Here is a 10,473-nt window from a genome sequence, read left to right on the forward strand (position 1 = left end):
GGTGCTGAGGAATCGAACTTAGGGCCTCATCATGCAAGGCAAGTGCTCTACCATTGAGCCACCTTCCCAGCCCCTTTCCAAAGTTTTTGTTTTTTCCTCATTAAACTTTGTTTTAATGGGTCTCAAAATTCTGTGACAGATTTTTTTTTTTTGGTCATGTTGTTTCCATTGAAAAGTACTGATCTTAACAAAGGAGGAGGCTGCAATGCTTGGTAAGAAATGTACGCATTATCCTGCCCATGTAATTGTAACCCCTCTGTACAGTATGTTCACAAATAAAATAAAATAAATTTAAAAAAGTACTGATCTTTAAAAACTAATAACTTAAAACTGCCACGCACACACAAACACACACACACATACACACACACACAAATAGTCCACAAAACATTGTCCTTTCCTTCTGGAGTTTTTACCATGCATTGTTATCATTAATCAGTCTTTTAATATTAAACTTAAATGGCCAATTGAGATAAACAGTTCTGAGACCGTTCTTCCACCACTGGTTAAGATTGAAGTGGCAGGTGTTAGGGGTAATATTCATTTAGCCTTCTGAGCTTTCTGGGCAGACTTGGTGACCTTGCTAGCTCCGGCAGCCTTCTTGTCTACAGCTTTGATGACACCTACAGCAACTGTCTGCCTTATATCACAAACAGCAAAACAACCCAGAGGAAGATAGTCAGAGAAGCTCTCCACACACACAGGCTTGCCAGGAACCATGTCAACACGGCAGCATCGCCAGATTTCAGGAATTTAGGGCCATTCTCCAGCTTCTTAATGGCGATCCATTTTCTCTTTCAGCTCAGCAAACTTGCAAACAATGTGAGCAGTGTCACAACCCAGCACAGGGGCATAGCCAGCACTGATTTGGCCTGGATGGTTCAGGATGATCATCTGAACAGTGAAGCCAGCTGCCTCCATGGGGGAATCATTCTTGCTGTCACCAGCAACTTTGCCACAGCTAACATCTTTGAGTGACACAGTCTTGATGTTGAATCCCACATTGGCCCCAGGAAGAACTTCACTCAAAGCTTCGTGATGCATTTCAACAGACTTCAGTTGTGACATTGACAGGAGCAAAGGTGACCACCATGCCAGGTTTGACAATACCAGTCTCCACTCAGCCCACAGGGAAGGTTCCAATACTACCAATTTTGTACACATCCTGAAAGGGCAGGTGCAAAGGTGTGTCAGTGGGACGAGTTGGTGGCAAGATGTAATCCAAAGCCACAGCAAGGTGGTACCACTGGCACTGCCATCTTTACGGGTGACTTTCCATCCCCTGAACCAAGGCATATTGGCACTTGGCTCCAGCATGTTGTCACCATTCCAGCCAGAAATTGGCACAAATGCTACTGTGGCAGGGTTGTAGCCAATTCTCTTCATGTAAATGCTGACTTCTTTAACAATTTCCTCATATCTCTTCTGGCTGTAGGGTGGCTCAGTGGAATCCATTTTGTTAACCCCAATGATGAGCTGTTTCACACCCAGTGTGTAAGCCAGAAGGGCATGCTCACGGGTCTGGCCATTCTTGGAGATACCAGCTTCAAATTCACCAACACCAGCAGCAACAATCAGGACAGCACAGTCAGCCTGGGATGTGCCTGTAATCATATTCTTGATAAAGTCTCTGTGTCCTGGGGCATCGAGATGGTCCCGTAATACTTGCTGGTCTCAAATTTCCACAGGGAGATGTCAGTGGTGATACCACACTCATGCTCAGCCTTCAGTTTATCCAAGACCCAGGCACCCTTGAGGGAGCCCTTTCCCATCTCAGCAGCCTCCTTCTGGAACTTCTCAATGGTTCTCTTGTCAGTACCACCACATTTGTAGATCAGATGTCCGGTAGTGGTGGACTTGCCGGAATTGACTGTCCAATGACAACAATGTTGATGTGGGTCTTTTCCTTTTCCATTTTGGCCTCGACTTAGTGGTGGTTTTCATAGCACCTGCGTTCTGACAGCAAACCCATTGCAAAAAAGCCAAAAGTTTTTTGTGTTTTGTTTTTTTGAGCTAGGCATTGGTGACTCACATTTGTGATCCTAGCTACTCAGACAGTGGAGATCTGAGGATCAAGGTTTGAAGCCAGTCTAGGAAAGCTTATGAGACCCTTATCTCCAACTATCAAAAAAGTAGGAAGTGGAACTGTACTTCAAGCAAATAAAGCTCAGGAACAGCATCCAGGCCTAGAATTTAAGCCCTAGAACCCATACCAAAATAAAAATAGAAAAAAAATTAATTTTGAAATAAAATTGAGAAAACTAACAACAATAGGTAAAGAAAACATTCAAATTGGAGTGAGTAAAGGCATGGGAATTTATTATTATAGTTGTAGACTGAATTCCCACTTCTTGCCTACGTTTTCACATCTATAGTTCTGAAGAAAAACCATATGGATTGTTAGAGATAGTAATTAATGTCTGTTGGTATATTTCAAACACCCATATTAAGCACTGCTTTGTAAGGAATAACAAAACTTTCCTGGCAGTACTATAATTATTGAAAGAGATCCCAAGTAAAACAGAATGTTATGACTGCCTACTTGACAAAAATAGTAATGAAGCTCCTGAAACAATATCAAATGATGCATTTGATGTACGTCAGAGCACTTTATGGTTTTAACCAAACCACTTAAACCTCATTATTACTCATGTTTTATGGATGTTTGTTGTTTGTTTTTTCTGGACAGCTCAAATTCAGCACATCCACTAAAGGTCTCATTATCTTTCCTCCCAAACTCCCATTCACTACCTGTATTCCCTTTGAGGCATGGTGGAACTGTATTTAAAGTTGCTCTTACTATTGCCCTTGGAAATATTGCCTGATGCTCCCCAAGGCATGCTTTGTGAAGTCAGATAGATCTGCATCTACAATCTTGTTGCCAACACTTCCATAATCTCAAGTCAAGGAAGCTAGTTTCCTTGAAGGCTTGGCGCTTTGGGCTTTGTATTCGACATTGTTGTGAAGATACAATGAAGCAATGGTGATGTTTGCTTTTCAAACTTGGATCCATTTTTCTTTTTGCTTAGGGTTTCTTACAAGTTTTCTTTAATGATGTGTTCCTCCTGATCTGTTTCGTTTTCCCCACAAACACCTTGTACAGCAGTGTCCAGACTTCTATTTAAAGCACATGTATACTCATGAAAATGGTGGTTTTTTTTTAATCCCTTACTAGTTCCTGAAGGTTGCCTTTTTCAAAGTTCAAACTCCTTTGATTGGCACTTGTGTCCCTTTTATATTATCATGGTTGTTGTTGTTGTTATCTTCAGGTAGTCATATAAAAGAGTTGCAATTTAACAAATAAGTTTATGAATATAATATATCTTGAGCAATGCCACCGCTTTCCACATTCCCTGACCCATCCCTTCACTCATTCTTCTTAAATTTGAAAGATATACATTGGATCCTTATCTGCTTTCCCACTCTTTCAATTTTCCTCTTCATTTGCCCACTCTTTTCTCTTGACCCTACCTTTGCATGTACCTGATTCTTGGTGTTCTATTTTGCTGAATCTTGTATTTTGGCTTTCTAAGACCTTCTATTTGTCCAACCACATTTAGATTCTTTTCAACATTTGCAGTTCTTGCTACAAACGAACTCAACTGCTTTGAACACCTTCAACAATTCATGCAGATCATACCTCCATTCATTTCATCATTAATTAATTAAGGTAATGCCTCCTCAGATCAGAGGGAAATTTCTTTGGTGATTGAAACTGTTATATCCATTCTACCCTAGCATTATGAGTTATAGGGCTTATTATTTTTGTGTGTGAGAGTTTAATTTGTGTATTTCTCCCATGTCCAATTCATTTTTTTATCTCACAATGAAGGATACTATGCCTAGTGCATAAATAGCTGCACCATGGGCCTTTATTAAGAAAATAGATACACTAAAATGGAACCTTAGTGATGGATAATGAACTTCTCTTGGTCAGCTCACTCCAGGGTTCTCTCTCTCTCTCTCTCTTTCTTTCTTTCTTTTCTTTTTGTCGGTCATGGGGCTTGAACTCTGGGCCTGAGCGCTGTCCCTCAGCTCTTCAGCTCAAGGATAGTGCTCTACCACTTGAGCTACAGCGCCACTTCCAGTTTTCTGGTAGTTTATTGGAGATAAGAGTTTCACGGACTTTCCAAAGTGGTTGAACAAGTTTACATTCCCACCAACAATGAAGTAAGGTTCCTTTCTGTCCACATCCCCTCCAGCATCTGTTGTTGTTAGACTCAATGTTGTTTTGATTTGCATTTCTTTTATAAGGATGTTGAGCATTTCTTCATGTGTCTATTGGCCATCCTTCTTTCTTCTTCAGAGAAGTTTCTCTTTAAGTCTTTAGCCCACTTATTTATTGGGCAATTGTTTCTTTGAGGATTTGTTGTTGGGGGGGTTAATTTTTTGAGTTCCAAGTATATTTTAGATATGAGACCCTTGTCTGTTGTATGGCTAGTGAAGATCTTCTCCCTATCCGTAGGCTTTCTATGGGTTCCTCAAAAGACTTCACACAGAGCTCCCCTATGACCCAGCAATCCCACTTTTGGGCATTTACCCAAATGTTTACAAACAAGACCACACTAAAGCTACCAGCACAACTATGTTTATTGCAGCATTATTTACCATAGCTAAGATATGGAACCAACCCAGATGCCCCTCAGTAGATGAATGGATCAAGAAAATGTGGTATATATACACAATGGAATTCTATGCCTCCATCAGAAAGAATGACATTGCCCCATTTGTTAGGAAATGGAAAAACTTGGAAAAAATTATATTAAGTGAAGTAAGCCAGGCCCAAAGAAACATAGGTCCCATGGTTTCCCTTATTTGCAATATTTAGTATATGTATGATTCAAGTGGAAAAGGTCAGATAATGTGATGTCAGGAAAATGAACCCTTAGATATGTATTTTAATGTTTTTTTCTTTCATGCATGTGTTTCTAATGCATTTATAAGATTATCTCTTTGTTGCTTTGTATGTCCCTCCCCCACAGTATAACCCCTGCTTTCACTATATTTGATGTCAGTATAACTTGTGGAGGAGATGGGGAAAAACAAGTCATTTAAGGATACAGGAGGATCTGATGCAACAATGAGAAGTACAAGTTGTCATGTCCAAAAGGAGCTTTACAATGTTGGTGGGGGGGGGAGGGAGGGGGGAAGGAGGGAGGATTGGGAGGGGGAGGCTGGGAAGGGATGTGAAGGGTAAACAAAGGAGGAGGCTGCAATGCTTGATTAGAAATGTACACATTATCCTGCCCATGTAATTGTAACCCCTCTGTACAGTATGTTCACAAAAAAAAATAAATTAAATTAAATTAAAAAAAAAAGAGTTTCACGGACTTTCCTACCCTGGTTGGATTTGAACCACGATCCTCAGATCTCAGCCTCCTGAGTAGCTAGGATTACAGGCGTGAGCCACCTGCGCCCAGCTTTCAGTGTTCTTTTTCTTATTGCAGATAACACCGATCTTTGAATTGCAATAGTGTGTGAAAACATTGGAAATAGAGTATTCATATCTCATAAGAAACAAAAAGACAACATACAACCTAGTTCCAACCTACCTCTTTCAGAAATGAGTAGAAAAGACATCCTAGAAAGAGTCGCTGTGCTTGTTTCTTCTCAGCAAGATAAAATCTACTGCAATCTATTTATTCCCTACCCTCTATATGGGTCTTCTTCGTGTGTGTGTGTGTGTGTGTGTGTGTGTGTGTGTGTGTGTCCTGATTAGTGCTGGAGTTTGAACCCAAGGCCCAACAGTCCCCAACTGTCCCTAAGACTTTTTGCATGGGGCTAGTGTTCTACCATATGTGTCATAGCTCCACTTCTGGCCTTTCCTTCTGGGCTTTCCTGCTTTGGCTGACTTAAAACCTCAGCTTGCTGAGTAGCTAGGATTGCAGTTGTGAACCACCAATGCTCAGATGGTTGGTTTGTACTTTGTATGTAATACTGATAAAATGAAAAATGATTCACAAGATAAGATACCATGACAATGTCATCAAACTTGATAAGGCCCACATAGTTTTACCTTCACAGGCTTACTTCTTTAGCAACAAATTTGGCTTCAATATAGTGTATTCAGCTGTTTTCCTTTCTTTTATTGGTGTGGGTTAGAGATATTTGGGGGTGGATCAATAGATTGCCCTCCCTTCTGCTACTACATCAATGAATCTTCTAAGAGAAAATACACAATTTAGTTAAGCTCTACATTTCCTGAACTTCTTCTAGATCAATAGTTCATTATCTGCTATATTTGCCAATATGTAAAACCTTCAGGAGAGTTGCCATAATTAAATGAAAAATCTATATTTGCAGAGCATTATATGATCTGAAATTTAAAATCGTTTTCTCCTCTTTTATTTTTATACCATTACTTTATCAGTTTTTCTTTTAAAGAATAGGGAGCCTAAATATGTCTCATTTCGACACTAGCAGGTCACTCACCTTTTATAAAAATGTTTTAACCACTTAAAGGATCTCCTAACTTCTCAAACCATTGTTTTCTGCCAGGTGGGAAGGATTCTCCTCTTGGGAGATCAAGGGCCATCAGATATAATTAACTTTCCCAATTCTTTTCCTCTTAGGAGAGAGATTATAAACTAGCATGCATCCCAACATGGGTTATGATTATATTCTATTAAACATGATGAACCATCTTCAGAGAAGAGAGCCATCATTATGAATTGAGTTGAAAAACAAATTCCCACGAGACCTGATAATTATCTCCTAGAGTAGAATTATCTAACTACAGTGAGAGGATTGATTTTGTCCATTGCTCTACTTATAATAATAGCTTACATTGTAAAACAAGAGAGAGAGAAGGAAATACAAGACAGAGAGAAAAATTTAGTTTTGTAAAGGATAACAGCTGCAAGACCACAAAAACAGATTGTAAGCACAATCATATTTTATTTTATTTTTAATAAGTTTTTTATTGTGAAAATACCGTGCAGAGGAGTTACAGTTACATGAGCAAGGTAATGAGTATGTTTCTCATCAAGCATTGTTGACTCCTCCTTTGTTTTTCCCCAACCATCCCTTCCCTCCCACTTCCTCAACTACACTCCCCCTGCCTAAATTGTAAAGTTCATTTTTCAACATAGTGTCTTGTACATCTGATTGTTGTGATGGGTCAACCTGTATCCTTATTTAAACCCTTTGTTTTTTCCCTTTCCCTCCCCAAATTTTACCAACATCAAATACAGTGAAAACAGGGACTATACCATGGGGGAGGGACATACAAAGAAACAAAAAATCACATGGTACCTTATAAATGCATTAAAAACAATAGCAAGAAAGAAAAATCCACTTGTGTCCCTCTCTTGGGGTTCATCTCTCTTAACATCATCTTATCTGCCCTTTTCTGCTTGTCCCAGACATATACTAGCTATTGCAAATAAGGGATACCATGGGACCTATGTTTCTTTGGGCCTGGCTTACTTCACTTCACAGTTATATTTTAAAAGAGAGTAGAGCCCTTAGTAGCCTTCTCCTGGTTCAAGCCAACATAATTAAGCAGTGTAGTTCATTGTTAATATTGCTCAGTAACTCTGGCTTCAATTTCCACATGCAGTTTATTTATCAGCATGAGGTACTTAGCCCAAAGACCTCCTCAACTTCCCCAGATGAGGTAAGTCGTGATAAGGAAAACCACATAGAAAAGGAGGAATGGATAGGCACAATAGAAAAAGGTTGGCTCAATGTGATGGATGTCAAAAGAAGACATGTATCAAGATTTAGCTATGCGACAAGGAGCAGAAATCCAGGGACACTGAGTAGAAGGCCAAGGGAAAGGGTGTGAGTTGCCTTTGATTGATTGATTGATTGATTTTGGTCTGGTCGTGGGGCCTGAACTCTGGGCCTGGGCACTGTCCCTCAGCTCTTCAGCTCAAGGCTAGCACTCTACCACTTGAGCCACAGCACCACTTCCGGCTTTTTTCTTTTTTGCTTATGTGGTTCTGAGGAATCAAACCCAGGGCCTCAGGCATGCAAGGCAAGCGCTCTACCACTGAGCCACCTTCCCAGCCCAGCCCGCCTTTGATTTATTTTGGCTAGTAGTTTTACAGGCTTCAATTCAGGCTTGGTCTTGTGTTTGGGGTCCCATAGCAAGGAAGTAAGTACAGCATAGTAAAAATGGATGGTGGAGGAATCCACTCTCTGTATGGCAGTTAAGACAGCAACAGAAATGATTTGGGGTCCAATATCTCTTCATTGGATGTGTCTTCAATGATCTAACTTTCTCTCATGAGACCCAACTTCATGAAGGTTCTACCACCTCCAAAACTAGTGACTAAACCTTTGACACATGAGTCTTTTTGGGGGGAACACTTATCCAAACCACAGAAGAGATTCTGATGGCAATAATTTATCATGTTGTCTAAAGCAAATTTCTAAAATATCTCATTTATGCATATGGTAAAGTACAAAATCACATCCCTGGGCCAAATGTAGGTACACCCACTGTGGACTACTTCCAACAACTAAGCACACAGCATAATGGAGGCCTGAGAACAATGCACAGTCCCATCACAGCAGCAGGATTTGAAGGCCACCAAGATCTCCATTTGTGTAGTGCTGAAAGAGTATATGTTTTCATCTCATTTTTCAGATGAGGAATGCAAAGAAGAAGAGATGAATCCCAACGTTGTTAATTGCAAACAGAGTTTTCTTTTCCTAACAGGCTATGCCAAGATTGAGTCTACATTGCATACAGGTAAGTTGTGTGTGTGTGTATGTGTGTGTGTGTGAAAAATGTTGTGTATGTGTGTGTAAGAAAAGTGTTGTACTCATTACCTTACTCATGTAACTGTAACCCCTCTGTACAGCATCTTTACAATAAAAAAGATTTTTTTAAAAAGAAGAAAACTGTTTCTATGAGCCTGTTGTAGTAGTTTGTGTTTCAAAAAATATTAAAAAGCACAAAAAAGCTTAGGGTCCTAATTGAAGGAAATAGAATGTTTAATGCCTACCAAAATTATTTTCTAAAAAATGTTGAAACCACTCAGAAGATCTCCTAACTTCTCGAACCACTGTTTTTTTGTCTATGTGACATGTTACCTACATGATACTTAGTCCTCAGATCTATAAATGAGAAATCCCTAGATCTCCATGAGGGGTTTGGTGTCTCTTGTCACAAAGATGAGAAAGCATCAGAATGAGTTGAACCTGGTTCATTGGGAAACCAATCACCACAGACTTTATCTCCTTGGGCTGCATTCTGCATATTTGATAGTTTGCTGTCAGGAAAATCTATCTGTGAAGTCCCTGCTTGTGTTTTAGCAAGTGAACGAGTAGTTGTGAAAAAAAAAGTAACAGCCTTGTGATGCCAGCGCATGGTTTTTCATGATAATCTGATGGTGGCTTTCAACAAGAGAGAAAAGACTGTGAGCTGTGTGCACAGAGCTGTGGCAGAGCTCAGCTACAACTTCAAACATCGGTCTTCTTTAGTGTTTCTGCCATACATCATTCCCAAAGATTGTAGCCCAGGTCTTGCAAGGAGCCACTGCGTCCCTTGAGACCTTCTAGGCTGAAATCCTGAAAAGACAATGTAGCTGGGAGCTACTTTGGGAGCTAGATGACACATGTCTAATGCTGAGTTTAAGTTAGAGTATCTTCACAGCCTCTACCTAGGAGAGTCTGATACAGTAGTTGATAAGGTTGTACTTGTGCATAATGAAAGAAACAAGTTTTTCTGAGGAAAAAAAACAGTTTGACCTACCAACCTGATGTTGCAAAGAATCATTTATTAGGTGATCTCATGTTTGGAACACCATGATGAGAATTAAAAGAACACTGAAACTTGGTCAGCACTGATTTTCTACTAGCAAATGGCTGCATGTTCGGTCAGTGATGGCAGCCAAAGCATTTTATGGATTATACCCTGGAAAACTAGCACCAGACATGAGCTCATTTTCTGTCTTTATCCCTTACCTGTGGATACTGGGACAACTATGTCCTAAATCACTTATCTTTGTTAAGAGAATTCAGTATTTTAAAAAAATCCCACACAATACAAAAAAAAATCCCATCTGAAAATCTAATCAAATATAACTTGATTAGGACAGGATATGTTTCTTCAGTAAAAATCTAGATAATATTTCAGGCCAGCCAGACAAACTAATGTTTACTTTTCACATTTATGGACAGTAAAATCTTTAACATAGGTTTGTTGTTTCTATACCAGGGTGGGAGGAAAGAGAATTGTGGGAGGTAATTTCACATTGCTAGAGGAGCAGGACCCTGTAGTAGTCTTGTGTGCTTGCCATGGGGATTTCCCGTTGTATTTTCTGCTTGGGAGTGACATTAATGAGTCTTAAGATGGGAGCACAAGTAGATTTCTAGAACCCGAGTCCTAAAGTGAGAACTAATGAGGAACCAGAAAGTAAGGCTCAGGGCTGGGAAGGTGGCTCAGTGGTAGAGCGCTTGCCTTGCATGCATGAGGCCCTGGGTTCCATTCCTCAGCACCACATAAGCAAAAAGAAAAAA

The 10,473-nt window shown here is 39.9% G+C and overlaps 1 pseudogene; it reads right to left on the reverse strand.

Moving 5' to 3' along the window:
• Nucleotides 1-447: 447 nt before the first annotated feature.
• LOC105991831 lies at nt 448-1,969 on the reverse strand (annotated as a pseudogene).
• Between the last annotated feature and the right edge of the window lie 8,504 nt (nt 1,970-10,473).

The sequence above is a fragment of the Dipodomys ordii genome, unplaced genomic scaffold, assembly GCF_000151885.1.
Source record: "Dipodomys ordii isolate 6190 unplaced genomic scaffold, Dord_2.0 Scaffold4, whole genome shotgun sequence".
Taxonomy (NCBI): domain Eukaryota; kingdom Metazoa; phylum Chordata; class Mammalia; order Rodentia; family Heteromyidae; genus Dipodomys; species Dipodomys ordii.